Raw genomic sequence first — 12814 nt, 5'->3', positions numbered from 1 at the left:
ATAATAGTGGGGGCACTAGGCAGAATCGTAGAGGGAGCATTAGGAGACGTAAAAAGTACAGTAGGCAACATCGTAGAAAACACAGGTGAAACAGAAGTTGTCGGTGGGCCTGGAGGAGGCTGCACCGAAGAAGTAGGAGCCAGCTGAAGAACAGCTGGTGAGTGCTGTGGAAGAGCCAGAGGCGCAGTTTGTGCAACTAAAGGTTGCGGGGGTGCTGTAGCATTCTGCGCATAGGGGGGTGGCGAAGTTAATAATTGCGACATTAATTGGTCTTTTTCACGCTCTTTTGCTGTCCCTTGCTGAAGAGACGGCAAAACTGGATAACACTTATCTATTGCCATTTTACGTTGCCTGTGCAATTGCTCATTCATCTGCTCTTCCTCATTATCTTTAAACTGCACGGCAGCTTGCATTACTGAAAGTCCCCCTTCTCTCTTATTTTTCTTAGCTAATTTAATTTCTTTTTGTTTGGCTTCTTTGCGCCATATGCGGAAAGAGTCAAACATCGCCGGCCGGGCTTTCTTTTTGAAGAGTTTAACTTCAAGGTTGTCTAAGATTTCAGAGTCAAAGCTACCATATTGGGGCCATTTTAAAACACCGTCTTTCCTAGTGTATTTAATCCATACCTCGTTGTAAACGATGGGGCCTACCCCATGTTTAACGTACAGCTCGTAAGTCGGAGTTCCAACTGGAGGAACCGGACATGAGTCCTCCAATCGGGAGTCCCTATTATTATTACCAAGACAAAACCAATTCCCGAGTCTAAGACTAGGCATCCTTTCTCTCTAGTCTAGTTCCAAAACTTCAAAGGATTTATCGACTACGATATTTCTCGTGAAAACACGAGTCCTTCGGTTATGGTGCTTGCAAGAACCAATAAAAACCTTTATGTATCTCCAAGATACCACAAAGTAAGTCCAACTAAGGACTGGGAGACGCTCCACTTATACTTAACTGAAAAATATCGATGGCTTCACCAGAAGACTCGTCTCAGCGTTTCGCTCTACCGAAAATTTCAAGGGTCCAACATCAGGGCGATAACCAGGGCAGCAGTCCTTGTAGCCGTCGGGAAGCGGGGAACCTCGCAGTAAAGACCTTCGGACCACGTCGACATGCAGGGGTCGATGAGGTGGTGGGCCCTCCTCCGGAATTTTCACACGAAGCTCCTCACGATCTTCAGGCTGATTGGTACCACTGGAATCGCCCCAAACGCTGGGCGCCAATTGAGGTACTGGGTTTTTAAGAACCGGTACAGAACCGGTAACCCAGCGGTGCCAGGGGATCAACACACCAGAGACCTCGGGTTCTCCTGAGTCAGACCGACAGAAACTTCAGAGTCTTTCAGGTGAAGTCAAAGATTCGTTTTATTGGCTGCAACCAAGGTGACAGGGTCCTAGAAGTACGATACAAGTATATTCAGGAGACTGCACACTTTCACAAAGTCAGGCTTCTCTTCTTATACCCAATATTCAGCCTTGAGCAATATATTCCTTGAATTCGTGGTATTTCATTTATGGTTACTGTTTACAAAAGAAAAGTAGAGTCATGATGACATGTACATATTTCACGTCGTGCTGCCCATAACAAATCATCCGGCAAGACCCAACATTTCATCAGATATCGCTGGACCCCTAATAAAAACGGTCACCTCCCCATCATAAAGCAAGTGAAAAAAAAGGAGTGGAGAAAGATGTGAGCGAGATATGGCAGGTGTGCGTGCTCAAATGGTTTTATGGCTGGTTGGGCCTAGATGCTATCTTGCTCGGCCACTGGGAGGGAACTGACCTAACGAGCTCGGCCTGGGGCAATGGTTCTAACTTGTACTGGGGTCAGGGAGAAGTCGATTAAGGAGTATGTGTCCTTGTGGAATCAAATTCAACTGGATTAAGGCCTATGTAGAGGGCAACATGCAACTAAGGGCTTAGAAGGTAAATGACGATTTCGAGGTGAAATCGTCACTCGAATATGCCGAAAATACATGTACTTGATGTACTCGTCATTCTCGGTCTTTTGATACCAAATTCGTCCTATTTCGACGAAGTTTTTTTTATTCTCGAGTCCGGTACTATTATATGAATCCAGATTTTTCAGAACCACAGTAGGAGAAGGATCTTCCTCCGGCGGTGGCTCTGCGGATGCGTGGTACGGTGGCGAGGCTGATCGATCGCAGCTGGCGGGTGGGTGTGTAGAAAGTTAGGCGGTTGTTGAGGTATTTGGGGCCCAGGTCGTGGAGAGCTTTGTGTGCGTGGGTGAGGAGTCTGAACGTGATCCTCTTGCTGACGAAGAGGTGTGGCGCCGCGGCCAGGGCGACTGACGCTGGAATCTGGGGACCACGGTTCGATCCCCGGCTCCGGCGGCAGGTCAGCCCAGCACCATGTGACTCTGGGCAATAGCTCGCTTAATCTTCCCGACGGCCCCCCAGCGCCTAGAGACCCTTACGGGTGATTGTGCGCTTTACAAATGTGGACTTTACTTTACTGACGGGGAGCCAGTGCAGGTCTCAGGTGGGCGGAGATGTGGTTGTGGCGGGGGATGTCGAGGACGAGTCGTGCGGAGGCGTTCTGTATGCGTTGAAATCTTTTCTGTAGTTTGGCAGTGGTTCCCGCGTAGAGGGTGTTCCCGTAGTCCATTCGGCTGGTGACGAGTGCCTGGGTGACTGTCTTCCTGGTTTCGGTGGGGACCCATCGGAAGATCTTACGGAGCATGCGCAGGGTGTTGAAGCAGGATGACGATACGGCGTTGACTTGTCTGGTCATTGCGAGGGCGGACTCCAGGATGAAGCCCAGGTTTCGTGTGTGGTCCGTTGGCTTGGGGATGGTGCCCAGGGCAGGGGGCCACCGGGAGTCGTCCCAGGCGGAGGGGGATGATCCCAGAATGAGGACTTCCGTCTTGTCTGAGTACAGCTTCAGGCGGCTGTTCTTCATCCATTCGGCGACGTCCTTCATTCCCTGGTGTAGGCTGGCTCTGGCGTTGGCCGGGTCGTTGGTGAGGGAGAGGATCAGCTGGGTGTCGTCGGCGTATGAGATGATGTTCAGGTTGTGTTGGCGTGCGATGGCTGCGAGGAGGCTCATGTAGACGTTGAAGAGGGTGGGGCTGAGCAAGGATCCTTGAGGTACGCCGCAGATGACTTCGGTGGCCGCGGAATGGAACGGGGGGGAGGCGGACTCTCTGGGTTCTTCCGGCGAGGAACGAGGTGATCCACTCCAGTGCTTTCCCTTGGATTCCGATGTTGCTGAGGCGCTGTATTAGAGTGCGGTGGCAGACTGTGTTGAATGCTGCAGAGAGGTCCAGGAGGATGAGGGCAGCGGTTTCCCTGTTGTCAAGCAGGTATCTGATGTCATCGGTGGCTGCGATGAGGGCGGTCTTGGTGCTGTGGTTGGCTCTGGAACCGGACTGTGAGGGGTCAAGGGATCTGTTCGTCTCGAGGAAGGCGGTGAGCTGTATGTTGACGGTCTTCTCGATGACTTTGGCAGGAAAAGGGAGGAGCGAGATGCGGCAGAAGTTCGCTGTCGGTCTCTTCAGGAGGGCGCTGAGCTTGGCATGCTTCCAGCTCTCCGGGAAGGTAGCGGTGTTGAAGGAGATGTTGATGATGTTCCGGAGTTGGGGTGCGATGATGGAGCCGGCCTTGTTGAAGACGTGGTGGGGGCAGGGGTCGGTAGGGGATCCGGAGTGGATGGTGTTCATCGTGCGGGTGGTGTCTTCGGTGCTGACCGGGGTCCAGTTGCAGAGGGTGGTGGTGGTGGGCGTTGTTTCGGTGGTTGGGTGCATGGTTGGTGCGTCGAAGCTGTTGTGTATGTCGGCGATCTTGTGGTGGAAGAAGGAGGCGAGTGAGTCGCAGAGGTCTTGCGAGGGTGTGATGTTGTTGTTTCCGGCGCTGGGGTTGGAGAGCTCTTTGACGATGCTGAAGAGTTCCTTGCTGTTGTGGGTGTTGTCCAGGCGTTCTTTGAATGATGTCCTTTTGGTGGTGCGGATCAGCTGGTGGTGTGTGCGGGTGGCGTTCTTGAGGGCGGTCATGTTCTCTGTGGTCTGGTCATGGCGCCTTGAACTTTATGATCATTGGCAGGGCATAGCTTAGTCCGTCAGATTTCAAGTGAGGGAGGAGTGAATCTAAACTAAAAAAGCAGTAGGCCACATGGTGAATGTGTGAGGTGACCAAGGTTTGGAATGGACTGCTGACATGAGGGGCAGGGGCAGTACTGAATTGCATTAGGTGGACTTCTGGGTATGGTTCAGAGTTTGACAGAGAGGTACTCCGTTGCAACAGTGACGGAGTGCACTGTCCTCCAAACTCATGATCCGCCTTCAGTAGATCTGGGCTGTATATTGTGTCAAGCTTTCGGTAAAGGCTAGAGGCCTTATTATTTCACTGGGAAAAGTTATAACGGATTCCATAGGTGTGATCTGTTTACAACGAAAAATTATGACAAAGCATGCATTAGTGTGAAAAGCATGTGTTAAACCCAATAGGATTTTATTTGGTGGATTGTTATTACACTGTGCTAAATCCTTTAGGCATGTATTTTGTTGCATAGCATCTAACAAATTTGTAATTTTAGTACAGTATACCTAATGGTTGCCTTATTGGGAAGGCCTATGACCAACAGAGTAGATCTGAGTTAGTGATGGTGACAAGCCAGTGATAAAGGTAATTGGCCTGATTGGTTATAATGAAAAGGTACGATAACGGCAGTATGCCTGGCATATTGAATGAGAAAAGCATATGTTAAAATTGATAGGCATTTAAGGATAGATTGTTATTATGCTCTAGTAAAGAGCCTACAGATGGGTGTTTTGTTGCATGAAATGTCCCAGATTACATTTGTGGAGAATGATTTGGTTGTTGGTTACTGCCTCTGACACTCTAGTGAGAGATGTTTTGCACTGTAATAATTTTTGCTAGAATCTGTTCTTAGATGTCTACCAGGATTTTCAAATACAATTATTAAATAATACACACATCTAGGTATATATCTATATATATATTCACTGAGGAAAAACAACGTTTAAAGTAATGTTATAGTTGGGTGCGTTTGTCAGTGACCGTATTAATGTTTTGGACCAAAAAAAACCCAGTCACCAGTTCTAGTTAAACTGTAACTTGCGCCCCTGCCATGCACTGCTTATGACCTCACGATTTACAACACTCTTAACATGTTCTATGACATCATTGATGACATCTCAAATTACATCATTGATGGTATCACTGATAACCTCATCCAATGAGTGTGCTAGTTTGTTTTATAGTTTTACATAGTGGTGGATCACTACCATATTACTTAACTACCTAATTTTGTACAGCCTGTATCTAGCTAATGGGTGCAACTGTTTACGAAACGCATGTGCTTCTAATGCTTCATAGGTGTGTAGAGGCATTGAACACATTATAGATCTTTGTATTGAAGAGTAACTCGTAACTCTGTGCGTAGGTGACAGTTGAGGATGTATGTTCATTATGTTCCACACAAGTTTTTTTGTGTACTGCAGAAAAAGTTTGCAGCAGGGCAACGATTCTACAAACTAAGGGCCCTATTAGGATGGCGGACGGACCTGTGTCCGTCCGCCACCCCAGAGGTGGAGGGACCGTCCGCAGGGGCAGCGGCGGTCCCTCCAAGCAAATTAGGATGTGACCGCCACCCTGGCGGTCACATCCTGTATGTTTAACATTGCGGCGGGTGCTGCTTGAAGCAGCACCCGCCGCAATGCTAAAAATGCAAGCAGTGCATTTGAATGCACAAAGCGGCAGGCACCGTGCGGTGCCTGCCGCTTCGTGCATGCAAATGCAGGGGGTACCATAGGTACCCCCCATGTGCACCCCCACGCCCCCTTAACCCTGGGGGCCCGCAACAGGCTCCCAAAGAAAAGACCGTATGCCTTTTCGTGGCGGCATTGCCACCGCGGAAAGGCATATCAAATTGCAAATCCTAATATGGCTGGCGGTGTCTGATAGACACCGCCACCATACTAGAGCTTTTCCGCCGCGGTCTCGCGGCGGAAAAGCGGCGGACGGTCTTACCGTCCGCAGATGACCCCCCGCCATCCTAATTCGGCAGGGGCCATTTCTCTGAACGCAGCGGTGAATCCGCTTCCTCCGGGCCGGCGGTGGCTTCCGCCGGCCCGGAGGATGCGAATTCACCGCAATCGTAATCGGGCCCTATGTATTGTAAGCAGCCTTAAGTTATTAGTCAGAATAGTCTCAGTATGCCAATTCCTACTTAACATAGAATGCTGTGTCCACCAGGTGTTAAGCTATGTGCATGTACTTGTTCTGCTTCAGAAGATGTTCTATCTGTAAAGTTTTCACCTCAGTATGAAGGCTGCATGTAGTATAATCTTTAGCACCTTCAGGCATTGATTATTTTAAGCAAATAGTGTATTTTTACCAAGTGGTGCATAGAGTATACACTGTTCTGAGTAGATGCTTTTCAATAAACTGTGGTGTATTTCTCGAGAATTTCACTGCCTGCAAACAGTTGGATAGAGGGTGAAAGCTCTCCATACAAGCAAATACTGTTTACAGTACCCACTTCTCTACTTATATGGATTTTTGAAAATCTATTTTATATAGTACGAATTTGACCCAAAAGTATCGGGCATCGGAGCGCTTTACACGAGCACCAGTTGCTTTACATGAGGACATATACATTTTTGTTAGGCACAGGGAGATTGAGTTATTTGCCCAGAATCAAAGGATTTTTGCGCGTCCTTGCCGAGACTCGAACCCGGTTACCCAGATTTGAGGTCGACCGCCCTAGCCGTTATGCCAACTCCTCTCCCCAATATATCCACTTTATTTCTCAGTGTAGGTCCAGTGACTGTCAGGGGTGTGATACAGATAAAAGCAGTCTGTAGTTGGGCATTTTTTTTTTAAACAGACATTCAGTATTTGTAAGAACTTGGCTTTCTCTGAACAGTTTTATACAGATTGAACACCGTATGCAATGAGGTAGCGTTGTTAAAATCAACCACATCTGTGGTTGACTGTTGATGTGAACTGCACTACCTGTGAAGTGTATGGTATAGGGTGAATGTGGCACATAACCCATGGTTCCTACTTTGAAGGAAGTTGTTTCTGTGATGGCATTAATGATGCCTCTTATTCTGGTGAGCTATTTTGCACTTGCATTCAGAGCTCTAATGCTATACCTGTTTATAGAGCAATGTGTACATAAGCTTTGATGATGTCATCCTTGATGTCATAGAACATGTCATGAGTGATGTTATATGTGAGGTCATAAGTAGTACATGGCAGGAGCGCAAGTTATAAATATAACTTGTGAATTTGCAGGGGGTTTTTTGTTCAAAACTTTACTGTTGCACTGACAAATGCACCTAACTATAACGTTACTTTAAACTTTGTTTTTTTCATTGAATTTATAAGGTTTTGTTTTTTAAACAAAAATCTGTTTATCGCACATAACTGTGTTACTTTAACCTTTGCTTTTTTCTGTGATTTTCTAGTTTTTTAAAAATGTATTTAAAGTAAGATTTTATTACCATGTGTAAAACCAAACACCCGCCACACACAGTCTTTGGCCATGCGTGGCGGGGAGTTGGCCACACAAACCTTTTTGTTTTTTTAAGGGGAGATGGGGCCTTGTTAGATCACCCAGGTCCATTTCTAAAAATAAAGAGCAGTTATCGACCGCAGGGGCCTCATCCCCATGAGCCACTTATTAAATAAAGGAGAGGGGTGCCAAGCAACGCCCCTACATGAGTCATTATTGGTCCGGGGCCACCATGACTCAAAGAACAATCTGAGGACCAAGATCTAGCTTCCTGCCAAATTCAGTGTAAATCCGTTCTGCTGCTTTTGCTGTAGCCTTGTCTAAAGAAGTCTATACAAAAGACATGGGAATTTCCGTTTCAGGACCCCCCTTTTTTCTCAACCTGCAACACCTTTTTAAATCCAAAAAGGTACTCGGGACACTCCAGGATGCTTAATTCAATTTATTTGCAACAGCAAGTAAGAAACCGACGCGTTTCGCCGTAAGGCTTGGTCACGGTAAAGTTTGCACTGGTATACTTTTGTATTCATAGTTCAGATCATAACAATAAAAATAAGACGGACTGATACCTGGGAACATAAACATTTGACGGCCATATTGTAGTGGCTACAAACAATATTTACAAACATCCACCACCACTACATCCACCACCACTACATCCACCACCACTACATCCACCACCACCACATCCACCACCACCACATCCACCACCACCACATCCACCACCACCACATCCACCACCACCACATCCACCACCACCACCACATCCACCACCAGATCCACCATCACCACATCTATGTGTGTGTGTGTGTGTGTGTGTCTCTGTGTGTGTGCAAATGCAATAGGTCTCGCATTTGCAAGCGATTAAGCTATTGGCAATATAAATGACAATGCCATTTATGATTTAAAAAAAAAAAAAAGTCATGAGCAATGCCAATAGCTCTACCTTTAATAATGCCGAGACCATTGCATTGTAAATGCTTGTTTGTTTTGCTATTAACTTTGACACTGTTTGATGAATGTTCACAATATTTTCAAAACTAGTGTACAACTTATTTCAGCTGCTGTCTGGAAAGTTTTGGGGTGATTCGTCAAAGGGCGCTCCCAAAACGCTTTTCACCATGCAAGGTCTATGGGGATTTTGCAGTTTTTAGCCACGATTACAGTAATTATATATTACTTCACATTAAAACAAACCTAGAAATTCACTGAAAAACACAAAGATTACAGGGATGTTTTAGTTGCGTTGATGTTTTACCCACACAAAACAGTAGACATTCAGCAGTTATAGTTATACTTATCTGAAGAAACTAGCTCCTGCTGTTAAATAACTTTAGCAAAAGAAACAATTGATGAACGGAATGCTGGACAGTGGAAACAGTCAGCCCCAGTCACAAGGATCTAGGTAAAATCCATCGTTCTTTTTCTCACCATACCACCCCAGTTTGGACCCAGCCATATGCAAATCAGTTTTCACCCTGTTCCTTGTTGGAACAGTCCAGCCCGAACAGCCAAGCCAGGTCCTCCATGGACCGGGAAACAAGCACCCTGGTACCAGGCTAGCTTGAATCCAGTAATTTGGTGAGCACTTATACATTAGGACACGAATTATAGTTTTTTTAACATATTTATAACTATAACTGCTGAATTTCTATGTTTTTTTTGTGAGTAAGACATCAACCTAACTATAACGTCCCTGTAATCTTTTGTTTATTCAGTGTGTGTACATGTGTGTGTGTGTATATATATATCCAGGTATTCCACTTCAGTTGCAAATTGTTTCGCAGGCAGACAAATGGATACGGACCACAGTTTAGTGCTAGATTTTATTTTGTGCAAGAGGTAGCCATGGCGCGTTTCAGCCCTTCCCACGGGCTTTGATCACATGACATGTACATGGAGAGGCTTTGGTGATCTCTATTCAGACGTTTGTCTATCTGAGTGTCATTTACACTCTGTGTCCATCCATGACAGCAAATTGAATGGGGGAATCAGTCATTGGCTCTCTTGCCCCGTGAATGACTGCATTTTCTGATCACATGTACATCCTCTTGTAAATAAGTGTGTGTGAAGTTAAAATGAAGCAGACACCGTGATGAAAATGGTTGAAGATAAGTTTATTCCAACATTTGCTAAGAACAGAGCAAGTATCTCAGTCAACCTTTTGAACCTACTTCCTTTTCCTTCTCCAATCTCCTCCCAGAGCACCCCAGTGCTTCACTGTTACACTCCTGACATTACTTAGACACCATCACCAAATGAACACATTCCTTCCTCCCAACAACAAATTGCCATATTAACACCCAACTTACAAATTGATCCCACTTTTTCGAAACCTTGGACGCTCTCCGGTGGTCCGCTTAGCGGTATGGCAGGGAAGGCCGTTACTACTTGTTTCCTTCGCAGGAATTCCGCATGCACTTGCAGATGTCAGAATTTATTTAAATGAACTCAAATGTTGTAAACTGCTCCCAACGATTTTGTTTTCAAAGTGAGCCAGCCACCCAACGCCTTTCAATCTCCACTGAGATCTTGTTCACTGGTAAAATGATTTTAAAGAATTCCAACATTTGCTGATCCCTCATCTTAAAGTTTTGTAGAAGGAAATGGCTGAATCTGGCGTTATGCCGCCCTCTATGCGGGAAGCGATAATTGTCACCCTGTTGAAACCGGGCAAATCACCTAGCACTTGTTCCTCCTATAGACCCATATCTCTCCTTAATGTGGACGCCAAGCTATAGGCAAAGATGCTAGCTAATAGGCTGGCGCTCCTGCTACCAAGCATTGTTCGGCCGGAACAGACAGGATTTGTCCCTAGTCGAAACCCATCTCAAAATCTCAGAACACTGTTTGGTACTATACAAAACTTGAATCCTGACGTGAGTGCTGCAGCAGTTTTTCTTGATGCAGAGAAGGAATTTGACTCCGTGCAGTGTTGCATGTTTGCGGTGCTGCGAACATTAGGAGTCTGTATTTCTCCATCTTTTGGCATCTACTACAGCTAGAATAAGGATAGGCAATGAGGTGTCCCAGTCATTCGCAATCACCCGGGGAACACGTCCGGGTTGCCCATTACCTCCCTTACTATATGCAGTGGTTGCTGAACCACTGGCTTGAGCCATTCACGAATATCAAACCCACAGAGGGCTCAGATTCCCAGAGTACACGTTAAATATATCAGCGTATGCAGATGACACCCTATTATATGTTTACAACCCAGATGTGAACCTTTCCCCTATTTTGCGGGTGGATGTACAATTCCGAGTCTATTCTGGGCCACTCCCACCATCACGAGGCCAGCCATAGAGTTAGCGCTACACTGGACCACAGACGCGGTACAGTACTTAGGTATACAATTTCACACAGATCCAGGTGTAGTGATGCGGGAAAACTATGGGAGAGCCACGCAACGTCTGACTGAAAACATTGACCAGTGGATTAAACTCCTTCTTTCACTGATGGGCAGAATCTCCATTATGAAAATGGTGGTATTGCCACGATTTCTTTTCCTGTTCCAAAACATACCTATCCCTATACCGAAACTCCTCTTTAAAAACTGGTGTTCACAGCTGATACGACTATCCTTGGCTGGTAGACAGCCCTGCGTCCGGTGGGAATCGCTTACTCTGCCTTATGAGTAGGGTGGGCTGAGAGCGCCTGATTTGGAGAAATATTACAGGGTGGCGAATAGCACGTTCGCTCCCTATTGGGCACATGGCCCACAAGACATAGCCTTTCTATACCTGGAAAGGAACACAGCGGCGCCTTTATCACTGCCCCAGAAGCTCACACAGCCTGCCTGTCGGAGACCACAAGTATTTGATTCAATAGCCGTCACTAGACAGGCCTGGCAGAAGTTAGTACATGCACAGGCGGGAGCCTTTTTATATGCTCCAGCAGTGCCCCATCAATGGTGTCTCTGGTTCCCGATGGGCCAAGAGGCTGGGGCACAATGAGCAATGCAAATCATAGGCATAACGGTGAAGGAGATTTTTTCAAAGACGGTGAGCTGATGACGTGGGTGGACCTCCAATGGCAAGATAGGCAACCCGGTGGGCAGAGTGTTATTTCATTGTTTTAAAGCCAGGTCCACCTGGCGCACACTCCTAGGCAATGACTTGCAGGAGCCGCAGGCCGCGCGGGCGCTTACCTCGGTTATTAAGACTGCAGAGCCTTCTAAACTGATTACTAAATTCTATGCTAATCTCCAGGACACCCGCAAGTCAGAAGTCCTACGAGTGCGATTGGAGTAGCAGCGTGACCTGGGTTCCCCATTGAGTGATAAAGAGTGGCAGTATTGTTGCGCCCTCTCCTGATCAGTCTCACTTAACCGACAGCACAGGCTGATCCACTTTAAGTTTTTACACAGGGCTTATTCTACTCCTGATCTGCAGTTTCGTTATGGATTAACAGAAAATTCCTGCCTCCTTTGCTGTGGGAAGGAGGTTGCGGGATTCGGGCAGTTATCCTGGCAATGCCCGGGAATCCGCCAATACTGGGGTAAAATGTTTCAGGTGCTGGGAACCATCGTAAGCGAGGATTTGGAGCCAGACCCCAAAATGGCATTAATTGGATAGGATCTTACCATTGTAAAACAATGACTTCCACTTTAAGCTATTGGACTTTTATTGGCTAAGCGCCGGGTGGCTTTCCATTGGATGAAAGGCCCACTACCACGACTCAAAGATTGGCCTGCAGACATGATGTACTGTAAAACACAGTCGGATATATGTAACGAGCTACTTCCTCCTGGGAGCCGTCCCAGAAATTATTGTGAACCGTACAAAACGTATCTTTTAAGCAGAACTGGGGATACAAATGCAGATTCACACACTACAGCCTCAACACAGGAAACAGTAAATTAGTCTGATAGGGGGGTGAAGAGCTGAGGTGGGACTATGCTAACGTGACCAAAAGAGCAGGGCATTGCATCCGCTTGCAATGTTGGTTTGAGTATGGAATTAACAGTACCGTGTGGGATACCAAAATGTTCATTGGTAGAATTGCATTACTGATACCCCCTAAATGCTCCATTTACGCTGATTGTGACTTTTCGACTTGATGTACTGATGTGATTTCTTGTACTGATGCACCTTCCCACGATGTAATCATGCTTTATGGTATAGGTAATTGTTTTTATGTTTGTTGATAAAACCAAGCAAAATAAAATATTATTCCCCAAAAAATTGTCTCTACCAGACAATGCATTACCGAAGGTAAGTAACTTGTTTATTGAGCTTTTTTCAAATGAACTTGCAGTGTAGTAGATGACTGAAATTGGTAGAAGTAAAAGGTGAAGCATGACCTAC

At 46.3% G+C, this 12814-nt stretch overlaps 1 protein-coding gene across 3 annotated transcripts in view; it reads left to right on the top strand.

Annotated features, from left to right (window-relative positions):
• The window catches only part of GRAMD1C (GRAM domain containing 1C), a 1372139-nt gene that overhangs the window by 720271 nt on the left and 639054 nt on the right, over nt 1–12814 (top strand). The window lies entirely within an intron of this gene.

This window comes from Lissotriton helveticus, chromosome 8, assembly GCF_964261635.1.
Source record: "Lissotriton helveticus chromosome 8, aLisHel1.1, whole genome shotgun sequence".
Taxonomy (NCBI): domain Eukaryota; kingdom Metazoa; phylum Chordata; class Amphibia; order Caudata; family Salamandridae; genus Lissotriton; species Lissotriton helveticus.
This window is presented reverse-complemented; position numbering and strand designations above follow the sequence as displayed.